The 27,715-nt window shown below is 42.2% G+C and overlaps 1 protein-coding gene across 2 annotated transcripts in view; it reads left to right on the top strand.

Moving 5' to 3' along the window:
- Window positions 1-27,715, top strand: part of MAP1B (microtubule associated protein 1B) — a 93,755-nt gene that overhangs the window by 36,921 nt on the left and 29,119 nt on the right. Inside the window, exon 1 of one of the 2 annotated variants that reach the window (XM_074328851.1) lies at window positions 22,781-22,994. The exons of the other annotated variant lie outside the window; for it this stretch is intronic. The gene's annotated coding sequence lies outside the window, so the exon portion shown is untranslated. Of the gene's footprint in view, window positions 1-22,780; window positions 22,995-27,715 lie in introns of those variants that run through there. 2 annotated transcript variants of the gene reach the window in all.

The raw sequence follows: 27,715 nt of genomic DNA, 5'->3' as shown, positions 1-27,715 counted from the left end.
GGAAGCCCAGGACTAAGCCCATGGAGGACACCCCGCTGGGTGATTAATTGGCCGGTATTCACACGTCCTCCCTGGGACTGCCCATCCTCTCAGCCTGCAGGCGGAAGATGAGTGGTGTGAGGGATGGCCAGCTGGGAGGGGAGGACTTAGGAGAGATGTCAAGGGAGAAAATTGGTGACTATTCGATGGACTGGGGTTGGTGGCTATTGCTTGGGAAACCCTGCCAACTACAAAGGAGGATCTAGTTTACCGTCTTCACTGACAGACTTATAGACTGAAAAACAAAGCCTTCTTACCGGGCCCAAATGAAAAATTAACGTGAGAATGAAAAGGCATCTGTGCAAAGTAGAGTTCAGGACAGTGGTTTCCAAAATTTCTCTTGGGTACAGAGGAGGGAAAATCGCCCAAATTAGGGAAATGGTAGGTTTCCTTAAATAGGAGAACAATTGGTTGTAAAGACGTTCCCAGTTTATAGCAAATGATCCATAGTAATTACAAATAAGTTTCATGGTAGTTATGAGGAGTATGAAGATTTTTAAAATAGGAATTATTTCGTAAGTACTTAGGTCATAAAACACTCCTTTTGCAATGGCTATTATGGAACCAAAGAACTTATCCAGCTTAGTTAAGCCACTTCTGAAGCTTTATTTCCTAGAATTTTCCATTTCACCCTGAGGCTGCACAGGAATCCTTAAAGTCCTTTCTCCTTCCCGTCCCCTAGGGATTCAGAGGGCACCCCTCAATCCCTCTGTTCATGGAGACCAGTGGAGGCCTGCAGACGAAGGGCACACGCGAAGGCGGTCTTTGCGAGTGCCTCCCAATGAGTCGTCCACCTATCCTCAGTGTTACCCGGCTAGTTTTGAGTATTCTTCTTTTCAGATTAATTGCAGGAAGACCAGAATAGCTAAAACTTGGAGAGGAATTACTTGGCAGGGGGTGCATGTGATTAACCTACAGATTTCTGAGTCTCATCCCAGGGTGGCTGAATGGGAGCCTCCACGGGTGGGGTCCAGGAATCTGCATTTTGGAAAGCTCATCAGATGCTGAGCACTACAGCTCCAGGACGCGGGGTCCACTCACCACACACACAGGACATGATGAGGTGGGAAAGGAAACAGGAAAGGAGAGGCGTTTGTAGCAATGGAGGAAAGGGTTCCTTGCTCCATAATGCTCTTTAAAATAAGCCAGGTCATACGAGTTTGGACTGTGTACAAAGGAGCTTCACTACGAAGCAGTTTCAAAGGAGGAGCCGGTGTGAAGCTGAGATCGAAGAGTCGGGAGGTGACAGTGCCTTTGTCCACCCCTCTGTGATCTCCAAATTGGAACATTTAGAATGTCCAGCTGATCTTTCTCCTTGAATTTACTGAAGTTCTTCCTCCTCTTTTCACCTAGCTGAGAACTGCTGCTCACTCTTCAGGACCCCGCTTTCTCTGACACCCAGATTTCCCTCGGCTCCCCCAGTATGCATTCTCCCAGCATTCTCCCTGTCATGTGTATGCGATTATCTGCTTACCATCTTACCCCCACCAGGGCAGAGCCTGTGTCTTATTTCACTGTATTCACCAGCATCCAGCGTCATGCCTGGTCCACGTAGTATAGGTGCTCATTATATATTTTTTTGGAATGAATCCTCTCGTGTAAATCCCAACACAGTTTTCTGCTCTTTCTGGACTTCCGAAAGCTACATGGTCAAGAATGTAGTGGACCACTCCTGAGGTCTTGAGGCTCACTGTGCCTTCAAACCACCCCAGAAGAAATTTCCTGTTTCTCACCAAATGTTTTATCCCCTGTTGTACTAGTAAGGCATGTTGAGATTTAAGGGAGGTGGTAAGCAAAATCAAATTTTCCTTTTTTCTAAATTGACTTTTGTTTTACTGTATACTCTGAACATATATCTAATGAACACTACATTTGACAAGAAGTATTTGGTGGTTTGTTGGCTTTGTTGAGAAGATTGTTGGCTCATAGTAAGACTCTGGTCCAGCTTTCTAAGATCGGAGAACTTGATTCTCTAAACATTGTTAAAAGTCTCCCAGGATGCCCTCTGGACAGAGTCTATTTGCTCAATGGGGATGCCTCTGCCCTCTCCTGTCACTTCTCTGTACTTTTATTCAGAACCATGGAGACAAGTGGGTTGGAACTGAAAATGGGATGAGGGTGGGGGTGAAAGGGAGAAGCAAAAGGAAAGTCTTCTCTTAGAGTTCCAGATACACCCTATAGCCAGAAGGGAGGAAGTGAGACAAACGAAATTCAAATAAGAATTTAAATTTATTCTTCAAAGCTGACTTCTCTGTGTATGTTTGGTTTTTCTTCCTGAATATTGATGTAGACACCTCAGTGCACCCTGAGGAGGAAAACCTTAGCAGGATTAAGTTTATTTTAGAATTTGGCTGTGTATATGTGCCTCTGAGTGAGTATTATCCATGGGGTCCCATCTCCCCGAGTAGAAGCTAGGCCTAGGCCATTCCTGCGTCTTTTACATGCCCAGGATTCACTCATTCTTAAAATTGGGTGATACTTATTCTCACTTAGTTTTTACAAAAATGAATGTGTTGACGTAATGTGCAACACAAGCAGACTGGTTCATTTAAAACAGCACCATGGTTTTCCATGTCTTGATGTCTGCTATTTTTATGTTTATACAACACTGACTTAGAATCCATTTAAGATTTTATACCAATATTACCCAGGGCACTTAATTTGTGTTTTCTCATTGTCCAAAGTTTGCTCTCTGGTGGTGACTGGCATTTTATTCTAAGCATTATTAACTGCTCACAAAGCCAAAATGGACCTAAACATTCTGGAACAACCTCCTTTGCCTAATTTACAGTGAGGAGTAACTTAAACCCAGAGAGAACTGGATACAGGACTGATTTTTTTTTCTTTTTCCTTGCGCCATCCCTGTGGTATTAACTGAACAGCCATAACTTTGATGCACCCTAATTTCAGCAATTGGTATATGGTCAAGGAAATTGCAGAGCTGGTGCACAGTGGAGTCAGTGGGAAGCCATTAAACCTTGTGTTTGCACAGTTTTAGATTAATGTGGGGAAGTCATTTATGGTAGAACATTAAGTGAAGACAGCAGGACCACAAAATTGTGTTTCCAGTATGCTCTCAACTATGTAATAAAATGTATGTTTGGAAATGAAAGGAAATATGATGAAAGATGAACAATAATGATTGTTTTGGGGGAATGTGATCATAGGTAAATGCTAGCTGCTGCTTCATTTGTGTCATCCAAACTGTCCACAGTAGGCATACATTTACTTTCATAGCTTGTTAAAGGTTTAGAAAATCCATGTCTACGAGACTGAAAGGTATGGTCTTCCTGCTCATGTAGTGTTGGGCTGGCCTAAACCCAGGGTCCCGCTGTGGTTTTCACGACTCCCTCCCTTAGTTTTCAGGTGGAAAATAACCACTGCATCAAGACTGAGTGTGTTTTTAATCACTTCTGACATTTATTTTTGAATAATTTTAGAAATACAGAAAAATATTAGATACTCCTGCTATCTTTTATATGGCATTTCTTATAAATCATCCAGGTTTTTTTTTTTTTTTTAAATACAGCTTTTGTTGAAAAATATGATTTTGAGTGACAACATTGTACAGCTAGGTTTTTGTAAGCAGTGTGGCTGCAGTGTGGACCCTGGGCTGCTGGCTGGCCTTTCTGTAACAGGAAGTAGCAATGTGGTTCCACCAAAGGAACCACAAGGAAACCAAGGCCGTCTGAAGTCTGAGAAGAAAGCCTGTCTAGGGCCCCAAGAGTAAGTATAGGAAAACAAAATTTAGTCAGGAAATTGCCTATGGCTAGGAGTGGCGTCTGGCTTTATGAATTCTGACCAGACGATAGACAAGTATTTGCTGAGTTACCTTGTATTCGCCTCAGATACATATTTGCTGAGTGTTTTTGCACAGATTTGTATTTCTTTCCTTCCTATTTACACACATGAGGCCACACGTTAGCTTTGCTCTGTGACACTCACAAGGGAGCGGGGACGGGGTGTGGATGTGCCAAACCCATGTCATTTTCCTTTCTGGAAAACTGTTTCTCAAACATGCGGGGACCCCATTTGATTTGACAAGAATCACTCATGGAAGTTTAGTCATGTGAAGGTATGAGGTCTTTTAACTGGCTAAAATCTGGAAGTATTTGCTAGAAGCAATAGTATTTTGCCATTTCCGTGGGTGCCAATATTCCATTATAGTCTTACTCAAAAGTAAAGAGAAGGCAAGCAAAATTGAGGCCTAGAGTCAGTGTGGTAGTAATTCATAAAGACAGATTGGAATTGGATCCCGGCCGGACCACATGCAGCGGGGTGGTGTGTGGCTTGGGCTAGTGGTGGTGGGGTGGATAAAAAAGATCGGCACTTAGGAGTATAATTCCTTGGAGATGTCAGAATCAGTCTACTTTCCCATCTTTATTTTCTGGGTTCCCTTCTGTTGGGCATCAAACAAGGAGAGAAGGGGGATCTCTTTCCCTTTGTTTAAAGACCACAGGTTGACTTTGAATAACAAATGCGAATGAAGATGCCAGCTGTGGCTGCAACCTTGTGGTCAGTATGCGGCACAAAGATTCCCTCCCCACACCTTGTGCTACTGTATTTAAAAACCCCTCCTTTCTTTAGATTGACAAGATGATCTTTAAAACACAATTTCTGACTAAAACTTAGGTTGGAACTATAGTTAGAAAGCAATTCTTGAATAAAATGCCCTGAAAATCTCTCTTGTATTGAACAACACAAAACAGAACAAGTATACTGGTGTGATATTATTATTACTTTTATTGTTTTGCTTATGTTTCCATTGGGATATTTATTTTCTTTATTACTTGTCTCCTATTCCTAGGTCACTGTTGTGTGTCTGTCACAGTGGACATGACGCCGTCAAATTCTTTATAAATCATGTGTACATGAAGTGCCATGAGCAGAGGGGCTAGGGTTTAGGGCCAAGGAATTGGGGTGACCCCACTCACTGCCCATGTTTTGCCTCAGAGACTGAGTGACTTTCCTCCAAGTATATGTTAGCCTGATGTATTTTTTTGACCAATTGAATGTTTCTGGTCCCATTCCAGTTTGCTGTTAACAACTTTTATCTATTTGTAAACAGACCCAGAGGTAGTATCTATACAACACAAAGGGAGGTTTGACAACTTTTAGTTAATTTGGCCAATACAGATGGCCACAGGCAGGCAAGAGTCAGAGGAAGTGTTGGAGCAATTAGGCTTATGTCTCAGCTGTGCCCAGTATACTGCCCAGCTGAGCACATGAACTTTGCCAATCAGGGTTTTCCTGAATAAATAAACACAGGGCCCCCACCAGGTGGAGAGGTGCTTGTAGAACAAGGCCTCTGGGTCTAGCAATTGTACCACTCTCTGTGACCAGGCTTGGGGAATTTGGAAGCTGCCTTTGTTCATTGAGATCTTGTTTCCCCGAGATCCACTGGTTCTGTGGGGATTCCAGTAGTTCCTGAGCTTTCTCACTCCTCTTTGGTGCATTCCTCCTTGCTCTGTGAACAGGCACCTTAACTGCTCCTGTCAATCTCTGCCCATCATGAGAATGGCTTGATCTGGGGAACTTTTGCCCTGACAAATCCAGGTGCGTTAAAATTTTTAATGTCATCAGGTTGACAATGGCTTAGGTATTCTTTTAAAGAGACTAGGAATGGAAGATGGGACATTTTGGTGAATTGGAGGTGAATCAATGTTCTTACACACTGTGTCCCTTCAATGTCTTAGCACTTGATTGTATGCTACTATATGTTATTTTCTAAATATTTTATATACAAAAATGTGGCTTCATTGACTAGAATTTTAACCCTTCAAGAGTGATAATCTCATGTTTTGTACATCTTATTGCCTCCAGAGTATAGCAGAGAGCCAGCTTGTGAAAGAGCTTACATTTTAGACTGAAGAGCTTGGGTTTAAGTTCTGAGGGCACTGGGGACCATTGGTGATTGTTGAGCTGTGCACTGACTTAATAAAAGCAATAATTGAGACTATGGTTTAGTGAGAGTATGTTGGCTCACAAACAAAGAGGTTGTGGTTTTATTCCTGTCCTTGGAAGTTTCTGGTAGTTGTACTAATAACAAAAACATGTGATGGATTAAATGAAAATCTCTCTGTAAGTGGAACAGTGTTTAAGTCCTTATAAGGGTAGTGTCCTGCATCGAGGGATTGCACAACTGTTGTGTCCAGACACACACAACCACTTTCGGGGTCCGTACACCCGAGCATTCCCAGCATCAGCAGAGTTGAGTGAGCAGTGGTGTTCTGATCTAGGGTGGCCATTTTTGGAACATTTTCTAAGTCACTTCATTTCTTGGCAATTTTCCCGTTACTTTTGAGTAGCCTTGTGGTAGAATATCTGATGGAAAGAGTCCAAGAGGTAGTTGAAGGATTTTCATTTTGAACATACCTCTAGCGCCCCAAGCTTGCACCCCTGCCCCTCCTTCCCTGCTTTCACTACCTCTGTTTCTGAAACACTGACTATTTTTATTTTCCACCATTCACTACTCACTTGCTACTCCAGGCTGCTTGAAGGCTGCAGGGAAAAAGCACCAGCCTGGTAGGTGTGGACCTTGCCTGAGACACTGACCACTCCTTGCTTGTCAGCCTACTCTTCTTCTGTAATTTCTTAAGCACCCCTGTGAATAAGTGTTCAGTGTAGGAGAGAAAACAGAAATCTCTCTGGCTAAATGAAGCATTTATTTATGGACCAAGAAGATAATAGATGAGAGCAGGACATTTTTAAATCTCATCTTCTTCAAGAAAAAAGGCACCCTGAGAGCCGGAATAGCATGGCCCCATAATAAAAGCCATTGTGTACTCATTGAGTAGTTAAAGCTGAAAATATGACAGATGCTTAAGCAAAGTAAAAAGATTTTTGATCCTGAAGATGATTGTTAAGTTTCAGGGACGTTACTGATAACTCACATTTGTACAGGGCTTTCTGACGTGGTTCTCCTATGGTTCTCCTTTTAAATCTCGAAGCAACTCTATAGATAAGAATTGTCATTGTTTCGATTTTATATATGAGGAAGCTGGGATCTGGTAAGATTTAGGGACTCAAACGTGGTCCCTCTGGTTCCACGCACAATATGGGAAATAATGTTTCTCCGACATACACAAAGACACAGAGGAAGACCAAAGAACCTGTTCCCTTTGAGTGTCAGATCAGAAAGGGACTCTCAAGAGCAGCTGGTCCAAACTTCCTCCTACCCGCCCCCACTTTACAGATGAGGCTGAGATGCAGGCAGACCTGTGAGTCAGAGCTGAGAAGCAGCACAAAATGAACCAGACCTGTGGCCTTTCCAGCTCCTACTCGCTCATTGTAGAGTTATTTCTATAGAGCAATACATTGTCAGCTCCCACATCCACTCTGACTGGCTGGGGACCCAGTGACCAGCGCTTAGTGAGTGCTTGTAAATGTGTGTTAAACAGATGTATGAATGATTCACTGACTTTAATTGTAACCATATGCAAATAAGTACCTTTTTTTAACATCTGTCTTGACCTAGTTTTTCTACCCAAAGATGTTATTTTTCACTCTGCATTGAGAGGGTCATGTTTATAAAAATCCTGAGATAAAGAGCTGAGAGGTCCTGTATGTATGTACCATCAGTGGTATAACTGAGTTGCTTTTCTGTGGGACTGTGGGTTAATCAAAGGCCCTTGTTATCATTGTTTTAAACACAAATCTCCAATTTATTACTTAGTTCTTTGCTTTTATTAACTTACTTGAAATGCAAATAGCAGCAAAACACAGGTCAACAGCTGCAGCTGTGACTTGCAGACAGTAGGAGCCAAGGGACAAGATGGAGAGGGATTCCGGGTGACAGCCAAGCCGTGCGCTCCCACGCCCTCCCTAGGGACTGACTGGGGAGGAAAGCTTTGATTACAGGGAGAGGGGGGGTCTAGGGGCAAGTGGGCAGCAGAACCTAAAAGGAATTATTGATCTCAGTCCCTGAAAGTGGAAAAAATGACGAGACAGCCCATACCTGCCTGATTAGATTCATAGCCATTCCCTAATGGGTTGTTGCTGGAAAAGCAAAGTCCCAAACCTTTCGGTAATTGCTCCTGGACTATGGGAAGTGACAATAGTAAAGGAAATAATATATGCAAAGCACTTTCAACAACGCCTTGCAGAGAGAAAGTACTTAGTAAATGCTAGCTGTTATTACCCTTTTTCCTCTGATTTTTATTATAGTACAGATGTACTAGTCAGGGATAGTGCAAAATTCTAAAATGATGCAAAACTAAATGAACCCAAATCTTGTCCTCATTTCACACAACTATGTAGGTGACTAAAGCAATTGAAGAGAAAAAAAAATGTTTGGAAAATGTGACCAAATTCCCTTAAAGATAGCAACAATGGAGGCACAAGGGAAATGTCATGTGGCCGAATGGGGGAGTTTTCAGTGAGATTTTAGTTAATGATTTTAGGATGACTAATTCAGAGAGGATCACCAGTGTGTTGATTGGTAAAGCAATGAGAACTTGGAATTTTGGTGGCTTCCTAATGGGATCCCAAACTGGTGCACATGGAAATGAAAAAGGAAGACAAGAGGGACGACTGAGGTAGTACAGAGCATTTGTGCTGGTTTTGCTCTGGGACTCTTGTCGCCAAGCACTATAGGAGTAAGTACTGATGGGGAACGTGGATCAGAGACAACTGGGGCATCTTCAAAAGGAGGACAGGGAATTTGGATCAGGGAAGTTTTATATAAGTGTCTATACTTTGATTTTGAAAGGGTTCATTTATACAGGAAGTTAAGGATTTAGGCAATATATCCAATTCCAATTATTATAGTAATTATAGCTACAGCCATGTATTGAGTACTGACATGACAGGCTCCTTAAAAACAAGACCTCATTTAATCCTCACTGCAGCCTTACAATGTGTGGATCCTATCATTTATTCCCATTTACTGATGAGGAACCTGATGGTCAGAAGGATTAAATATCTGAGCTAGCAACTTGCAGGGTTGGGATTTGAACTCAGGTCTGCCTGTCTCCATAGCTTCTTTCACTGCCTCTAGGAGAGAAGGAACCGTATGCAGTTAAGACTGGAAAAAAATCTGTCTTCGATAAAAGGCTGTTGAAAGGTGATCCTTTACTGAAGAAGATTTTAGGAATTAGTCAAAATAATATGTTACTACCCCATTATGCCTACATTTGGACTTAATTTCTTAAGAATCCTTGAAAGCAGCAACAATTCTTTGTGTCTTTGGAGGGAACAAAAATATTCAGTGTGTGGAAGTTCCTGAAAAGGCAGCTAGGATATGTTAACACAATTAATGTTAATAAGTGCTTACTTCCTAAGGTCTGGCAAATAATTAACAATAGGCCATCTCCTAGGTTGGTTATGTACCGTATATGAAATCATTTCTTTAAGTTGTATATTGCATTATGTTCTTGATAAACATTATTATACTAGTGATTTAGCTTATGGCCTGGAGGAGGAAGTGCCTTCTGGATTCTTAATGTTCATTAAAGTTTGACATTGATGGATTGTAGAGGGAGCACTTTAGTCACTGAATGATGGAAATAAAGAAAGGAACATTTATTAAGATTCAGGGGCCCTACAGGAACTAGAGTTTCATACCAAATTCATGTCTGAATCTGAGTTCAATATTAAGGGGAACCATGTTCCACAAGTAGTGTGATATCCAGACCTTACTTGTGGTTGTTTGAACTTGAGAAGTGGAGTACATGCAGGCTCTGTCCACATGAAATAAGACTTTTAAGCCGGTAGAGGATGGGGCTCCCTTAGAATTATACCTGACTTGCTTCTTATCTGCTACCTTAGCTTTCTTTCTATGGTGTGTGTCTTCTAGAGCCAACATGTGATGGCTGTTTTTCAGTTTTGATGGAGCGGGGCAAAAATGTGTTTTGAACTGAGCAGGGGAAGGTTTCACCCATTCTTTTATCATCTTTGTATTTCCATTTTCCTTTTGAGCATTAAATGAAAATTGGGAAACAGGAGGTAAAAAGATGTAATTGTAGATTAGGGACCGGGGAAGAGGGGGATCAGTTGTATGTTCAGAACTAACCGCCCCCCCCAAAAAAAAAAAAAAAAATTCCTGCAGCCACTTCTCAGCTATTTTTGAAAAGAACATAACATCTTTAATCAAGAACAATAGTATTAGTCTTTTGCTACAAGTAATAGTTTTCTTGGAGCCTATATTTATTTTGCTAAGCTAGAAATAGCTGAAGTTATTTCAGCAACCATGACTATTGTCTAGGAATTGAGTGTAGGCTGGGAATAGCCTGGCTGATTACACTGTTTAGAAATAAGCCTTTTTTTTTTTTTTTAAACAATTTCTTCATGTTCCTGTGTCGTCTGATTGTTCCATGGTGCCTTCTTTTGCATCGATTCAGCAGCCTCATAATGCAATCATTTTATTTTAGAAAACGACCTTCAAGTCTGAGATAGCACCACAGGCAACATCATGTCTGTACCAAGGGACTGGACTGATTCTGTGGTGCCTGAGACCTAACATTCTGTGATCAAGGATCTGACACATCACTTGGTAAAACTAGTGTGATTGACAAGATGAGGATCTGAGCTGGGGGGAAAGGGAAGAACCAAAAACAAAGGCAGAAGTCTTTTTTTCCCTATGAAAGTCATTTTCAACATAACAATTTAAAGACCCTTTCATTTCGTCTGAGATTTCTCCAATGTGACTAACGAAAAATCTTTGATGTGAGGGCCGTGATGATGGGGAGGGCATCTTTTTTTCTCCCCCTTTCTCTGACTTCTTGGAGGAGAGATGAAAATAAAATGGTGCTACGGAAAATGAAAACATTCTTTAAAAAATAAAGTTAACAAGGGGCAGCCGGATGGCTCAATTGATTAGAGCCCAAGCTCTGAACAACAGGGTTGCCGGTTCGATTCCCGCATGGGCCAGTGAGCTGCACTCTCCACAACTAGATTGAAGACAACGAGCTGCTGCTCAGCTGCTAGAGGGGCAGCTGGATGGCTCAGTTGGTTAGAGCACGAGCTCTCGACAAGGTTGCTGGTTCAATTCCCATATGGGATGGTGGGCTGTGCCCCCTGCAACTAAAGATTGAAAACAGCCACTGGACTTGGAGCTGAGCTGTGCCCTCCACAACTAGATTGAAGGACAATAACTTGGAGTTGATGGGCCCTGGAGAAACACACTGTTCCCCAATATTCCCCGGTAAAATTTTTTAAAAAGGGAAGACATTTGAAAAATAAAAAAATAAAGTTAACAAAAACAAAAGGAAATAGTTCTTTCTGAACAGCATACTACCTTACTCCCTGAAGTTACATGTATTACTTTATGGTCGTGCTTATGAAATATTTCTAAAAAAATATAAGGCTGTTCACATCATTTCTATTTCCTGTCTGAGATTTTTATCACCTCAGCGGAGCCCAGAGGCTGTTTACCATGTATTGTGAGGGACCCAACACAGTAAGGACTTAGAAAATATTAAATCATTATCATTAAAAAACACTTCCCACTCCACTTGGAGACCTTTTATGAATGCACATGGGTGGGACAGTAATTGCAACAGAGTGAGTGTTGCTCAGGGGTGATTATGCCACCCAGCTTGAAAGCTGCTAGTGCAGTATCCTTTATCCTTCAGAGTTTGCCACGAGGGGTCTCTGAAGACTGTAAAAGCAAAACCCAGAAGAGCTGAAAGAGAGGCCATTTACTGGATATTCTGTGTTAGATTAGAATTCCCTACTTCCGCTCGACATCGTTTTGTGAATAAGGCTGTTTTGTTTTCTAGCCTAGCCCTTTTCTAAAAGAAGGGAGAATGCATGACCAGCTCTAAGCCAACTGTTTTAGCCTAAGTGGATGAGATTCCATATTTTTGCCATCACTGACCCAAATAGGTAACCTAAGAATGAAGCTTAAACTGCTTCTCTTGTAGCCCATCTTTGGTTTCTAATAAGGAATCTGAGTAATATCTAGATTAAGCATCAAAGACACCTTTATATCACTTGAGATGATATCACTTCATGGAATGCTTCCGTTTGCTATGTGACAGAGTGCAGGCACCCAGATCACAGAGCTGTGAGGTCATGAGGCCCTCAAGGAGCCACGTCAGAATCTGCAGTGGTCCTTTGGGGAGGAAAAAGCGTGGGTGGCTGACTACCCATGCTTGACTCTTGTTTCTGCCATTATCTTGCTGTGTGATAATGTCTATGTCTGTAGAACAGGGGTTTGGAATAGATCTGTCCAAATTCACATTTCTGTAAAAGCTGGATTACGGGCCATAGGCCTTCTGATTGGACTGGATCACACCCTCCCTGAGAGCTTGTTTCTCGGGCTTGTGGCTTCTTGCTTCATTTTACCCCCCATCTTTTAGGTCCCATCTAGATGCCATCTTATATGGAAGCCGTCTGAAACCCTCCAGTTACCCCATGAGTGTCTTTTGTCCTCCCGTAAGCACTTTCTCTCTCCTGTGGGAGTGTGTGTGTTCCCGTAAGTCAGGGGCCATCTTCTTTTTGCTGACTACCACCCCACAGTTCTGAGGGCTATGCCCATGGCCAACACTCTGTCAGTTTTGGGTGGATTGAATTACACTCAGTCGGGAAATAAAACAAGACCTCTCTGCTCAGTCGTTTGTTCTTGTTCTCACCTTGGCTTCTAGCTCCTTCCCATAGTTCTTTTCCTCTTCCCTCTCCTGGCTTCCTCCTGGCTGGAGGTCTTTGTATTTCATTCTGGGAAGCCACCTCTTTCTTTTCCTATATTCTTACTTGTGAAAACCCCTTATGATTGCCTCATGTTTCAAATCCTAGCGATCACCATTTGATATGTTCAGAAGAGGAAAATCGTCTTGAAGGAGTTGCTGTTTACAGTGTCAAATGTGGTTATAACTCACTGAAACTTAAGACCGAAAGGGGTCCCCTGTGAAATGTTCAGCACGGTCAGCCCTCCCCTCAGCACTAGAACAATCTCTGGAACAGAGGTTCCCATATCTGCCTGGTGATCAGAATCGTTGCTTAGAGATTTTAAATCACAGACTTCAACCCTGACTTGAGAGATTCTCAGTCAGTAGGCCTAGATCAGGCCCAGCAATGTGCAATTTTAACAAGTACCCTGTGTACTTCTGAGGTCAGCCTGGACCGGGAACCACCATTCTAGAACTGGTGATAGGTGGACCACCAGCTCCTGGTTTCGTATCCATCTCCACAGTGGGGGCCTCACTACTTCATAGGATAATCAACCTTATTCAGCCAGTCTCTGGAAATGAGCCTTGGCTCTAAAATGCTTTAAATTATTGGTTGATTAGACTTAAAACCCATAGTTGTAGGTAAAATATAGTAATTTATTTAATGACTAGATTAAATCAGGTACCTATTTTTAACAACTTGTTCTTGGGTACTTATGAATAGATAGAATCATAGCTTATATGGGATACTTTTTTGCAGCAATTAAAAAATACCCAAGTACAACTTTTAGTCTTAATCAATCTCCGTTTCTGTCTGCCTCATTTGTAAAGCTTCCTTTCAACGATTCCACATCCATTATTAAATCAATATTACTGTACTCTTTTCAAAACCTCAAACTACAATTTCAATTAAAAAGCCTTTTTCAGTCATCTCCACTGATGAATAATAAATAAATGCCGAACATCCATCTGTAAGGAAGCACCAGATTTCGTCTTGGCTCCTAATTTCTGACATCAGAGTGGTCTCCGTGCTGACCACGTGGATCTCAGTTTGGTTTGTGTGACCATAGCAATGAGCATCAGCCGCTCTGGGGACAGGGCATCCAGGGAAGAGTCCACAGAAGAGATGGGTCCTCAAGGACCAATAGGAAGAAGCCAAGTAAATAGGAGGGGTCAGGTGTTGTAAGAACTGCATATGCAAAGACCCAGAAAGACTGAGTAGAACAGATTGAATCATCCTAGCTTTGGTTTGGCTAATGCAGGAAAAACTGCATAATTCATGAGCTATGTCCCAGTACTTCAAGTCTCAGAGAGTTTTCTCAGCATCTTCTCCTGGAGTAACAGCTCCTGTGGCTTACACACAGCCTCCCTACCAGGAGCACTGCTGTTTCATGACCCACACAAGAGTCCAGGGAGGTAAGGATAGCATGTGGACCATTTCCAGCCTCTGAGAGGAGAGAATCAGCCATTGGAATTGTGGTGGAGGAGAACAGTCCAGTGTCTTATTATATGACCGGCACCTAGATGTAAAAATGCATGTAATTTTGGTCCAAAGAGCAGTCAGTATGGTCTAGTTCTCCTTTTCCCACTGAGGCCCAGTGATTACAAGCCAGTGTTTACTCCCTAGAAATTGCTTCCAAGCACCCAGAGATGTCTCCCTCATTCTCCCCAAGGCCCTCTGAGGTGATTGCCTTTAGCTCCTTTATTGTCAATCAACAAGCCCATGTGATTACGTGATGCTGAGGGAATCCTCCCTGTGGAAGTCCAGTAGTGACATGATTTGTCTTTATGACTGCTCTCTGATAATGTATAAAGGGAAATGCCAGTCCTCGGTAGCAGTATCTGGCTGGGTTCCAGAGCCAAAAGTGAATAAAAAACTCATTAAATACTTCAAGCCAGTAGAGTTGTCGGGGCTGTGCAGGGGCTGGGAAAGCTGAAAGCTGAGGAAGGGAAGGGGCGGGCATCTCTAGTTGGCAAATGGCAGGCTGTGTGAGCAGGGCAAGGCAGTCCAGGAAACAAGACAAAACGGGGCCGACTTGCCTGTCACACAGACATGTTTGTGAGTACGCTAGTTTGGTGCAGCCACATAATGTATGCTAATTGCTATATTTCCTTTTTCTTTTTTCCATGGGAAATACTCCATTGGGAAGCTCTGAAACCAAAGAGGCAATGCAGAAATGCCAAAATGTAGACATTACAAAAAAGAGAGGCGGCACAAAAGGCAACAGGTGATTGGAATGTACAAAATGGCTTAGCATTCTGCTAAATCAGCACCTCTCTCCATCATGCAAGTCTTATGAAAAATAAGTGAGCAGAGGCTGTGATTTCCTACATGTGATGCTTTCAGCAGCATCTGTTCCGTCGTCTGAAATTGATTAGCTGGATTTTTGTTTTTTTTAATTAGAAGCAAAAATTTCACCTGTGGAAAGAATAGAACGTGAGCAAGATGAAATCCAAGAATAGTTATCAGAGCTTCCTATAAATATTAATAAGAAAGTGTGAGCTGGTTCTTTCTCGATGATTTTTCTGGACAAGACACCTCTCTTTGTGCACCATAAGATTCCAATGTAAAGTGAGGAGGGCACACGATTGGGCCCACTTAGCATAATTATCCGTTAATAGGAAAAACTCACGTACAATAGTGTTTTTCCTTGTCAAATCATAACTGTAGTGTTCCATTAGCTACCTTGGGTGACTGTCATTCTTTGAATCAAATAAAAACAGACTAATATATTAAAATAATGCTTTCTCTAATGAAGCTTATCTACTTTGTTTCCCCGAAAATAAGACCTGGTCTTATATTAAGGTTTGCTCCAAAAGACACATTAGGGCTTATGTTATGTCCTCCTGAAAAATCATGCTAGGGCTTATTTTCCCGTTAGGTCTTATTTTCAGGGAAACACAAGGAGTGCACAGACATTTTATATTGAAACAAAAAATGGGCCAGGGAATAGAAATAACATTTTTTCTTCATCTTTGATATAAAAAATCCAAGGGTCAAATTATTGCAAAATGGACTTCGTAGTTTTACCCCAATAACCCTTAATTTTTTTATACTTAAAAAATGTAATTTATTTTTTAAAACAATTTAATAGACATTAGACATTTAGGAAATTTCATGATGAATTTGATTGGATCTGATAGAAAGGCAATGCAGATATTTTGCAGAACAGTACAGAAAACACATCAACTCTTATCCTTTAAGAATTGTGAGAACAAAGTAACACATTTAAGTTTCTTTACCACATGTTTAAAAATTCCTACACAACTTTTTGTCCCAAGATGAAACATTTAGCCACAGTGCACAAAAGATACTGGATACATAGTCAAGTGCCAATGGAGGGAAGTCTATTTTATATTATGAAATCCTCTTCTGGTCCATTTCCTCCCCCAAGTCCTGGTTGTCTGAGGGCAGATTCCTTTTGCGAAGCCTGAAGTTGTAAGAAAAAAAAGAGCATCCCCTTCATTTGGAGCTGTTATTGTGGTCAGATTTCAGTTAGGAAGCTGCTTCCAGAGCCTGAACCAAAATAATCCTCTGAAAGAGGGAAGACATCCTACCCATTCTGGAACCTCTTCACTGAAAAAAAGTTCAGGCATTAAAGGGAGGGTGGAGATGGACTGGCCTGGAGGCAGATGAACAGTGGTCCCTTTTCTTCAATGTGATTTGCATAATACCACTGCAGTAAATCCACTGGCACCTGGCTCTGCATCTAGGACGATAGCCTTGTACTGAAGCTTCCAAAAAAAAAATGAATTAGGGAGAGAGCCAGGAACTTCCCAGGGCGCTGCGCAGACGCTGGTCGTGACCAGCACACGCCAGGCTCTGGCCTTGTGTGTTCTAACCTCACAGTTAGGAATGTAGCAGGGTGTTCTAGTCTCTTTTAGAAAGGATTGCCAAGACTCAAACCAGACCAAGGATCCACATCTCATTTCCTTAGTTTTGGGCTCCTTTTGTCTTTGAAGGAGCTGGCAGTCAGGAGCTCCCATCCCTGTCCAGCTCGTGCTGCTTCACCAAGGCTCTGAACTGAGGAGGGCTCAGATGGGCTCTGCTCCGGCCTTTCCAACCCTTAAGTTTGAACCTTTCCATTTTCCTGAGAGCGAGTTTACATCGAGTCAGCAGTGCCCTCTACAACCTTAATGTGCCCGTCTCACCTTTCTAGCTCCTCCAGTGACAGCCTTTACTCCAAAATAAATCGGAAAACGTTCAGTATTGCTTTCTGGAGTGGAATCAGATGTTCTTTTTTATAGTTATATTCTAGAACTCCACAGGGGAGCCTGATTCGGTCCCTTCTCAACGCTGCCTTACTGGGACAAAACATACTCCCAACGTACCCTGTTTTATTTGTGAGAGAGCAAAGAGTAATGCATCATAAGAACTTTGCTTAGCATACATATGGATAATTGCATATATCACAAGTGTATAAATACATGAAAAATAACCAGTAGAGAAAAATGAAAGATAGGAATGTAGGAAGTGATTTTATGAATGCTAATTTTCTTATAAGAGCCTGTTACTTCTCACAGAAATTACAATCTGGAGATTTTCTCAAGAGCAGGTTTTCCGAAAGTCTCCAGTTTATTTGCCTTCCTCCTTGCACTCATTCTAAATGGATATTTCAGTCTTTCTTAAAAGAAGATGCAAGAGGGTAAAGTTTCCTTGGCTGCCTTTCTGAATCACTTCTACATCATAGGATTTGGATCTTCTTTCCCTCAGGAGAGCTGTAGCTGTTTGTTTGGAATACACTTATCATTGCCTTGAAAATGCCCCTTAGATTTGATTGAATCGCGTCAGATCAAATCTCTGCTTGTTAAGTAAATATTAGTTAAATATATGACACTGTACTTATTCCTTGTTTCCCACATCAAATTTCTTAAATCTGCATATATAGTTGTTCGATTGCAATCTCCTAGAGAGGTCAAGGGCGATGTGGGGACATACTGTGGCACCCCATTGATAGTGACCTTGTGAAGACCTTGTAGTTGAATACAAAATAAAAATAAAATCTTTCCAATGAATGTCCTATTTTAATTCTTTTAGGAATCATAAGGGATGCTGAATGACTAGAGGCAAAACTCATTGTACTTGTGAAAAAACAAACACAAACAATTCCTGATACTTTAGGACATTTTTTGCTCTAATCACATAAAAAGAGCTAGACAGTGTTTCCTTTTTATTTATGTATGACAGTGGACTTTCTGCTAGTGATGACACAAGCATGTATTTTTCAGATCCTGAAAGTAGATACCTGATTTGCTTCCTTCTCTAGGCTGAATTTCAATCTACACTATTACATTAAATCCTTCTTAGAAATTGAATGGGTGTTTGTGTGTAACTATGGATATCTATATTTTTAGTTGTCTTACTTTGTAAAAGACCATCGATACCTGAATACCGATAGGTAGAAGGTTCTGATCTAGCTTCTGTGAGAGATTTATACAGAAATTGCCAGTTTCACAGGAAGTTCAAATGTACATGAAAGTAAGTGAAAACATTTTATGAATATTCTTCTAATTGAGTGATGTGGTATAGAGACCATTAATCATTATCTGAATTGTGTGGGAAGAGACAACTCTGGGAATTGAAGTGGACAGGGTGATATCCCCAGAGAAAATGAAATGTGAGCTGGACCCGTAAGGAATAGATTAGATTTAAGTTGTTATCATGCCTTATTGTATGGCACTGTAAATGGTATCATTAAGCAACACCCTTTACTTAAAACAACCTTTAAGCAAATGATCCGACAGGGGCAAAAAATGAATGCAGTGACCAATTAGCATGAGTATCTGATGTACTGAAAATTTAGATTACTTAATGTGAATTAAATGAATACATCAGGATTGTAAATTACCAGTTTATTTCATGTAAACTAGTAATAGTATGACTCACTGAAATTGAATGCTATTAGGTGAAATGAAAAAAACCCGTTGGCTGACCTGAAAGCCTAGGGCCTACATCCTTCCATCAAAGTATGATTCTGCATCAGGGCTGTGTCAGCAGGCCTCTTATTTCTTTAAAAACAAGAAATGGTATGAAAGGCAGTTCGACGGTCAACTCTGTGCATGATGTTCCTAAGATAATACTAAATTAGTTCATTGTGCTCTTCTAATAAATATTTGACTGCTAAAATGTAGGGGTTGGATTTGGTTGAGGGAGGAGAGGTAAAGGGTGTAGTTGGAGAAAGTTCCTCTGATACATTTTTTCCTGCCTCTGTGCCCTCCAAGAGAAGCTGGAACCACCCCATACACAGGGGCTCAACATCACCAGTGACAGTCTCTGAAGATGTGCCCAGAGCAGTGAACCAGACAAGATCCTGTACCATGGTCTTCAATTTTCAGTCACTAGGGCTAAAATATGTACCCAAAGCCTGTGTTCATCTATCTTACCCAGTCTTCAAAAATGGCACCCTTCTCGTGTTAGAACAACATACAGAGGATGATGCAGAAGGGGCTGGAGAGATCTCTTCTCTGCTTAGAATAAGAAAAGGAGCATACTAAGGAGGAAAACATGTGAACGAGGATGTTGGTTCTCCTGGGGCCCTTTGCTAGAGCACACAGTAAGGGATCGAGATGTGGCAGAGATCAGGAGAGACTGGTTGGGAGCCATGAGTTTAAAGAAAAGACCTTTCAAAATGGAAAGAGTGTACTCCGGAGTTGGCCAGATCTGAGCAGAGCATGTGACTGAGAGAAGTGGAGGACCAGGCGCTCAGTGGAACTTCACTTTGGGTCAGCAGACAATGCACATAACTGAGGGCAAAGAACAGGAAAGTAAAGAGGAATCGGGTTCCAGCCCTGGAATGCTGACAATTGCCCTTCAGCACTAGGAGAAGGAAGGCCCCAGGTCAGTGAGAACTGGGTGTACTTTTCTGGGCAGCCCAAGCACCGAGCCGTGACTGGACAGCACAGGCAACAGTGGAAAGTGGAAATACACAGGTGCCGATTCCGTCAGCATGCATGACTGAGCCATCTCCACCTCCCCTGCTGAATGAGGCAGCACATAAATAAATTAAGCTAAAACAAACAACAAAAGTCAGAGCGCCCTTGGGTTGGGCTAAGGCTTTATGCCAAATACTTTTAAAGAGATGATCAGATATAACGGCTGGCACACAGGACCTAGCATCCACCCTCCCATTACTTGTTCCAGATGGTGGCAGTTGAGGCATCATTTCAGCAAAGACCAGAACTTAGGTCCCTTGAGCCTCATCCTCCTGGCTCTTGACCTTCAGAAGTTCCTTCCTGGCACATCATCAAGCTGGTTGCTGTGCCCCAGGCTGATGCTGCCACTATGGGCAACAGTGCCCTCTTGGGACTTTATTGGAGAAAAATCAACTCGTGACGTTTCTCCCTGGTCTAGGGCTAAGGGCTTTCAAGGGGTTGATTATTAGAGATGAGGGGTAATATTTGCTATGTCAGCTGTTTGTGTTTTGTGTTTGTTTTGGTTTCCTTTTCAAGAGCCAGTACCAAAAGGACTAATTTGATTTTTGTTTTTAAGGCAGCTGGCTTTGAGGGTGAATAGTGTGGACGATTTGGTCCCGAACAATAACAGATGAGGGTGAAAGGTCAACCGTTTCTCTGGATTTGATCAATGGCAGGAGTTTGATGGCAAATTAAATGTCAGATAAAATTGTCAAATGATTCTGAGAATCGATAGTTACTGGAAAAAGTTGTTTAAGCCTTTAATGATCACATTTACTCCCAAGGGAAATAATTCTAGCAGTATGTTCAGACATTAGGACAGTAATACATAAAAACAATGTGACAATGATTTTAAATAAGGTTGCTTACTATGTTGTTATTGATCAATAGCGTATTTATCGTCTACACTGTCTTGTTTCTCAAAGAAGAGATCACAGAACCATCAATGTCACCTGAGAGACTGCAGAAATGCGGCGTCTCAGGCCCCATCCCGCCTCCTGAATCAGACCCTCTGTGGGTGGCCATGCAAATCTGTATATTTATTGAGCTCCTTGGGTGATTGTGCGGTATATTACATGCTAAGAATTGTCAGCCTACAGTCTTTTTCTTCCACCATGCAGATGTCTCCCGGACAGAAAATAAAGTTATGCCCACAGGCTAAGTAAAGTATCAGAGCAGTAGATGTGTAGGTCAAAGTATGTTTTGAGTTGAATTTGAAATGCAGGTGTGAATTATTATTGGATTATTTAATGTCCTTGGGATAGTCTGCCTCGACTCTCCTCTTGTGGAGGTGGTTTAAGTTTGCAAATCAGGACAGCACTGCAATGCTGGGTCACCTCAGGGGCTGCAGAGAAGGTGAGCAGAGAACGCATGGCCACGTCACTTCTATCATGCTTTTTCTCCATCACCTTCATGGTTTTTTTCCTGCTTTTGCCTGCCCTTTAAATAGTGGTGTTTCCCAAAACTGTTCTCATCAAAAGGCTCTATGTTCTCCTAGAGCATAACCTAAAAATGCATGATGCCTTCCAGAGTTGTGCTTCTGGCCCAAACTATCACCTAAGCATCAATCCACTTCTGCCTGCCTATTGGACAGAGCCACCTGGATCTCCCACAGGGACCTCTAACTCAACTCACCCAAACCAAACCCACTCCTCTCTGCCTACCTTCCTCTTTTAAAATGGCCTGTTAGCTAAGAGCCGGGGTTCTGGGAACTGACCACCCGGGGTGGGCTTCCGTCCTAGCTCCATACTCCCTTGGGCTGTTGCTTAACTGTCCTATGCCTCATTTTCCTCATCTGTAAAATGGGAATAGTGCCTTCCTCAGAGGGTTATGTGCAGATTAAATGTGATAACCACACTTCAAGAACATAGGCCAATGCCCAAGCAAGGGCAGGTATTCACTATACCTTAGCCATTTTTATTATTTATTCTTCTATCAAATATTGTTTGAGCTCCTGCTGTGTATCAGACATTACTTTTGAATTACATTTCCCAAATTAGACACTGTCAGTAATACTAGTCTCCCCATTAAACTATCTTCCCTTCAAGATAGGGAGAGCATCGCATTCATTCTTTCTTCTTTTAAATGAAAAAAAAAAAAAAGTTTCAATTACAGTTGACATTCGATATTACATTAGTTTCAGGTGTACAGCATATTGGTTAGACATTTATATAACTTACGAGGTGATCCTCCCAATAAGTCTAGTACCCACCTGACACCATACATAGTTATTACAATACTATTGACTGTATTCCCTGTGCTGTACTTTACAGCATAGTGAATATTTTGTAACTATCAATTTGTACTTCTTAATTCCTTCCAGTTTTTCACCCAGCCTCCCAACCCCCCTCCCATCTGGCATTCATCAATTTGTTCTCTATATCTCACATTCCTGTTTTAATCTCATTGCTAGTGCATGAAAGCAGCACTAATTTGCCTGAATTAAATTTCAGAACTGTGTCCTTTTATAAGTAATTCATATTGTCTTAACAAACAGGAAATAAAGCATCTCTTAGAAAAGCAGGAGACCAGTAAGATTTAAAAATATTCTCTGAAACCTATTCTGATCTCAAGAAAGTTAGGCCTAATTGCTGAACCATAAGAAAGCTCTATTTTTGAGGTTAAAAGTAGCTGATATCAGCAATCTCATGGTTTAACCTAGTACTTGGCAGGGTACGTGGCACAAGGTATGTGTCCTCAAAACAAAATAATTCCCAAACCTAGATTTCAAATGCTGGGAGTAGTCTATTACTCACTAAGGAAAATATATGTCGGATAAATTTTGTTTTTAAAAAGTGAGGATTTGGACCTTGTAAACTCCTACAACAATCTGAAAAGTATTACGGGGCAGTGGCAAGATCAGGAGGCAGCCAGGCCAGATTTAAAATCTAGTTCAACAGCTTATTTTATCGCTGTGATGCTGGATAAGGCAGCTAAGTTTTATTCAATAACTTGCCTGATCAGTTTCAATTTTCCTATCCATAAAAAAGGAATAATTATAACAATTGATCTTTGTGCTGTGCTAATGATTAACATGCAAATAAAAAGATTTTATAATCCATGAAGTGCATCACAGATGAAAGGTAGTGTTATTATTTTAGCACCTACCCCCAAAGAGAGCTGTCTACAATATGCATAGGAATTGCCTTTGGCAGCTGTCCAAATAAAACAGTCAGTTCTCTATGACAGGCCACTGTGTGCCTCTGAGGTTTGGCTTTCTCTTTTGTAAAGGAAGAGGAGAGAGAGGGGATGGAATTGTGACCAGGGTTCCTTCGGGTGCTGCCGTTCTGTGAGATGAGGATATTCTGATTCCTTATACATAAGAGTGACAAGTTCTTCTCATAAGACTCCTGGGCAGAACTTTTTCTCCTTGGTTCCCAGGCTCCTTGAACATTGAAGGCAGAAGAAGGGACTCCTTTCTTGTGCACGAGGAGCGTAAGTGTTTTTCTTTGTCTGCAGCAGGTTTTTTAGAGACCAGGGCACCCAGGCCTCCCAGCTTGCCTTAGCCCCAGACCCACTTCATAGACTTGGAACCCCATCCTGGAGGTGTGAATGAGCGAGCTCAGAGGATCACACTTTGTCAATGGGAAAGTGCTAGGTGGTTGTTAATCTCTGAACAGAGACCTGAGTTGGCTCCACTAACAGGTTAATACATCGCCCTTCACTAAGTGTGTCTTTATCATTATTTTAATCTGTAGCATCTATACATTGTTGAAGAAATAACCTTTGAATTATCACCCTCGGTTCATGCCAACATTGGGCACTGCTATCTCTCCCTAGCTATTCTCCAGGGAGCCAGACTTTTCATCAGCACAATCGATGACATTTATTTCTATTTCTTTCAGCCAGGGCATAAAACACAGAAAAGGAAAAAGGAAACAAACTCTTTCACTCTCTTCCACTTCTAACCCTTGATGATCTGGGTTCTCATTCCTCTGCCTTGAGGAATTTAAAAAAGTGAGAGGGGGAAAAGGGAGAGGAGAACCTAAGAGAATGGGATTAGATAGGGAAAAAACCCTGAAGAGAGGATTTGGAAAGAGGGTCCAATGAGAAGCCTGCAAAAGGAATCGGGCCTATTGTCACCTGGCATCCCACTCCCACACAAGTTCTCCTGGGGTGAGCAGTTGGAATGGGAGGGCATGTGCAATGTAAAATGAAGCTCTTTCTCCCACCAGGCTCAAGGTCGTCCTGCATGCCCCCCAAAGGCTTCGTTTATCTCTGCATGCAGTGAACACGTTTAGGACAAGGAGAGAAACTCCAAAGTCCGGGGGGGGACGGACGGGGAGGGTTGGCTTTTTGCTCTGCTGGGCATCTAAAAGTCAGGGAAATATGAAGCAGGAGAACCCAAGAGAAGGATAGGGTGGAAGGACTAACAGACACATGAAAAACCAAACCAAACCAATGACAACAAAAAGGAAAACCAATTAAGACCAGGAAATATAGAGAAAAATAGGTGTAGACTCCAATTCTGTAATAACTAAATTCTCTGTAAAACAAAAGATAACTAAGGTTAAAAACAAACAAACAAAAACCCCAAACTTGTCTAACTCCCAAGCGATAAACAACTTATTAAATTAAAAAAATATATATTTACAAAACCTCCTGAACTTGTTTATAACAGAATGCAAGTTCTTACTCTCTTAAAAAAACAAACGCTGAAAATTTGGAGAGCAATGTGACGTGCAGGAGTGTACATCAGAGATGAAACAAACACAGAAACAAACACAAAAATTATTTCCAACAGAAAAGAAACACCATTTCCAGGAATATCAGGGGGAAAGTGGGAGAGAACTGGGCTCTGATTGTTCAGCAGAGACAAAGAGAGAATTGGCCTTGGGTTGCGTGTGGGAGGCCTAGCGTGCCCGTTGGAGGGGGGAGTGATTCAGCAAGCACTGGCTGACCAGTGGCTGACCCAGGCTGCATTTTTACCTCTTACAAAGGGGAATCTTGGCATCACAACTTGAAAACCTTTATTTTGGACGAAGGTGGATCAGGAAAAGGTGGAGAAGAGAATAGCGTTACGGTCTTGGCCATGAGTGACCACGTGGAGCATGACCTGGGTCCTAGCTCTGCTCTCCCACTCTGCGAGGCCTTGGGCATGTCACTGGAGCTCAGATCTTTGGTCCATAAAGAGGGGATAGTAGTAGTTCTCCCCACCACTTCACAGGAATGTTAGGAGGATTAAACAAGGTACCACCTGAAGGACATAATGCTTTGAAAATTCTAAAGCACTCTACACTTGTAAGGGTTTCCTGCCAGTGTTCTTGCGATGGGCTGGCTTTCTGGTGTTCAGAGTTTGGTGCTTTCACTAACCACTTCCATGTATTTGCCTGGTGTTTAAGTATTATTTAGATTCAGGTAGCATAGCACAAAGCACATGGCAGGTTCTCCAACATGAATGCAACCTGGAAACCAGCTTCTGCCATCTTTCTACCCATGTTCCCTGTTGTCCCTGGGACACCCAGCCTAGAAAGGGTCCTTTCCCCAGCCTCAGGCTGAGAGCTGCAAGAGTAGATAGATGGATGACAGAGGAACAAGTTGATTTTGATGTGTGAGAGTCGCTGGGAAATCAAACTCCCTCCAATGTTAGGAGTTTTACTTCCCCGGAGGGGGAATCTGTAGTTTCCCAGTAACAGCTGGCTTTCCTTGTTCTCTGCTGACACTGTTGGTCTTTGGGGATCTGTGTAACCAAGTCTCCCAGCACCTGTGTTTTCTTAAGAGCTTCTCAGTGGCAGGCGCGAAGGGCTGAGTTGTATAGCCCTGCCTTGTGGTCACATTGTGGGGACAGAGTCCCAGAGAGCAGTTTACAGGCTTTTGGCCTCATGTGGAAAGGTGCTGGCTCGGGTAGTAGATGGCTATCAGCTGTGACTGGTTGGCCATCAGCTGTAACCAGGTAGCCATTAGCCACTGATATAACTGCCGGGGCTGCGTTAGGGGGTCGGTTGGTTGGCCGGCAGAGAGGCAGATGGCAGATTGGGGATCGTGTGGCTCCTGCTGTGTGTATCTCACCCGGCCGCCAGAGAGACGGGTGCCAGAAGATCCCTTGTTGGGGTAGTGGTGGATGTTTGTTCCCTGTGTCTCCAACCCAGCTGCCAGCGAGAATATAGTGGTATGAATCCCCTCTCTATGGCTCCGTGGGTGTTCCTTTTTGGCCTCACCATGTCCTGCGTTCTTATGCGGGGAGCAGGAGCTGAGACCCTGCATGGCACACCGCGTGACACACATTCTCCCTCATATCTGAGGGAGGCTTCTGGTAGGTGGGGGCTCCTTAGCCCTCCTCCCAGATGCCACCTCTGAGCCCTTACTCTGGGGCACCTGAGAGAGACATCTGCTGATGGTGGCCTCACAGAAGCACTGTTACTGTGTAACCCATGTTCACCCCCGTTTCTCTCTCTCTGTCTGTTTTTCTTGCTTAGAAATGATGAGGTGGAATAGAAGGAAACAGGGAGAACTATCGAGGCTCTGGGGAACCGGCCTTGGTGCTGCTTGTGAGGCTTCCCCACTTGCTCCTACCGTCCCTCCCGCAGAGGAGGGAGCCTAGCAGACATCTTCCTGCCAGGATGGGGCTGGGCCTGGGGCCTGCTCCGGGCCCAGCCTTGGTTGTGAGAGATAGAAAGGACTTCTGTGAGGGCTCTGGAAGAAGAGATCTGCTAGGAAACTGCTGATGCAGGCATCTGCCCTCCCTCCACACATGCAGCCTTGCTCTTCAAACTTCTCCCATCTCTTAGCACATTTTCTTTACATTGTTATGTGGATTCCTGCAGAAAGGAGGCCTGGATGTTACTCCAAACAGAAACGCTGTTATGAAAAGCTGCTGGGAGCGGTGTTGGTAATTACTTTTTAGTTCCTACACTGAGTACCTTTTATTTCTTGCTTTCACCCATTTAGCTAAATTTTAGCCCTGGGAGTGTTTTTTGCATGTGGGGTTGGAGGTGAGAGGTTTCCTCTTTGCAAATCCACTTTGGTGAAGAGATGGAGTTGAAGAACTCTCACTGCTTTCATTTTCCTTTCCCTCCCTCCTTCCCTCTGTCCCTACTCCTTCCCTCTTTTTTGTTTTTTATTAGTTTCAGGTGTACAAAACTATAACAGTTTTAGACATTTACACCCCTCACAAAGTGATAACCCCCCCTCCCTCAACCTACTGCCCCTCTGACATCGTATACAGCTGTTACAATTCCACTGTCTCTGTTCCTTATGCTGTACTCCACTTCCTGTGACTATATACATATATATTACATTATAGTTGACATTATTATTCAACTTCAGCTTTAGGTGTACACTGCAGTGGTCAGGCACCTCCTTCTTACACCATATACAAAAATAAATTCAAAATGGATTAAAGACTTAAATGTAAGATCTGAAACCATAAAAGTCCTAAAAGAAAATATAGGAAGAAAGTTTGCAGACATTACTCTTAGTAATATTTTTACTGATATATCCCCTCGGGGAAGGGAAGTAAGATAAAAATTAAGCATATGGGATTATGTCAAAGTAAAAAGTTTTCTCACAGCAAAAGAAACCATATAAACAAAAAGTCATCCTACTGAATGGGGGAAGATATATCTGATAAGGGGTTAATATCCAAAATTAAAAAAACTCATTCAACTCAACACCAAAAAAAAAAAAATCAAACCAAACAACCTGATTAGAAAATGGGCAGAGGACATGAAGAGACATTTTTCTAAAGAGGACATACAGATGGCAAACAGACATATGAAAAAATGCTCAGCCTCACTAATCATTAGAGAAATGCAAATAAAAACCACAGTGAGATACCACCTCACACCAGTCAAAATGACTATCATCAATAAATCAACAAATAAGTGCTGGCGAGGATGTGGAGAAAAGGGATCCCTCTTATGACCCAGCAATTCCACTCCTAGGTATCTATCCAGGTAAATCCAAAACACTAATTTGAAAAAATTTATGCACCCCTATTCACAATAGCCAAAACACGGAAACAACTGAAATGCCCATCAGTAGACAACTGGATCAAGAAACTGTGGGGCATTTATACAATGGAGTATTATTCAGCCATAAAGAAGAATGAAGTCTTACCATTTACAATGGTATAGATGGACCTAGAGAATATTATGCTAAGTGAAATAAGTCAGACAGAGAAAGACAAATACATATGATCTCTGAACTTACATTTG

Source organism: Rhinolophus sinicus, linkage group LG03 (genome assembly GCF_036562045.2).
Source record: "Rhinolophus sinicus isolate RSC01 linkage group LG03, ASM3656204v1, whole genome shotgun sequence".
NCBI classification, from domain to species: Eukaryota; Metazoa; Chordata; class Mammalia; order Chiroptera; family Rhinolophidae; genus Rhinolophus; species Rhinolophus sinicus.
This window is presented reverse-complemented; position numbering and strand designations above follow the sequence as displayed.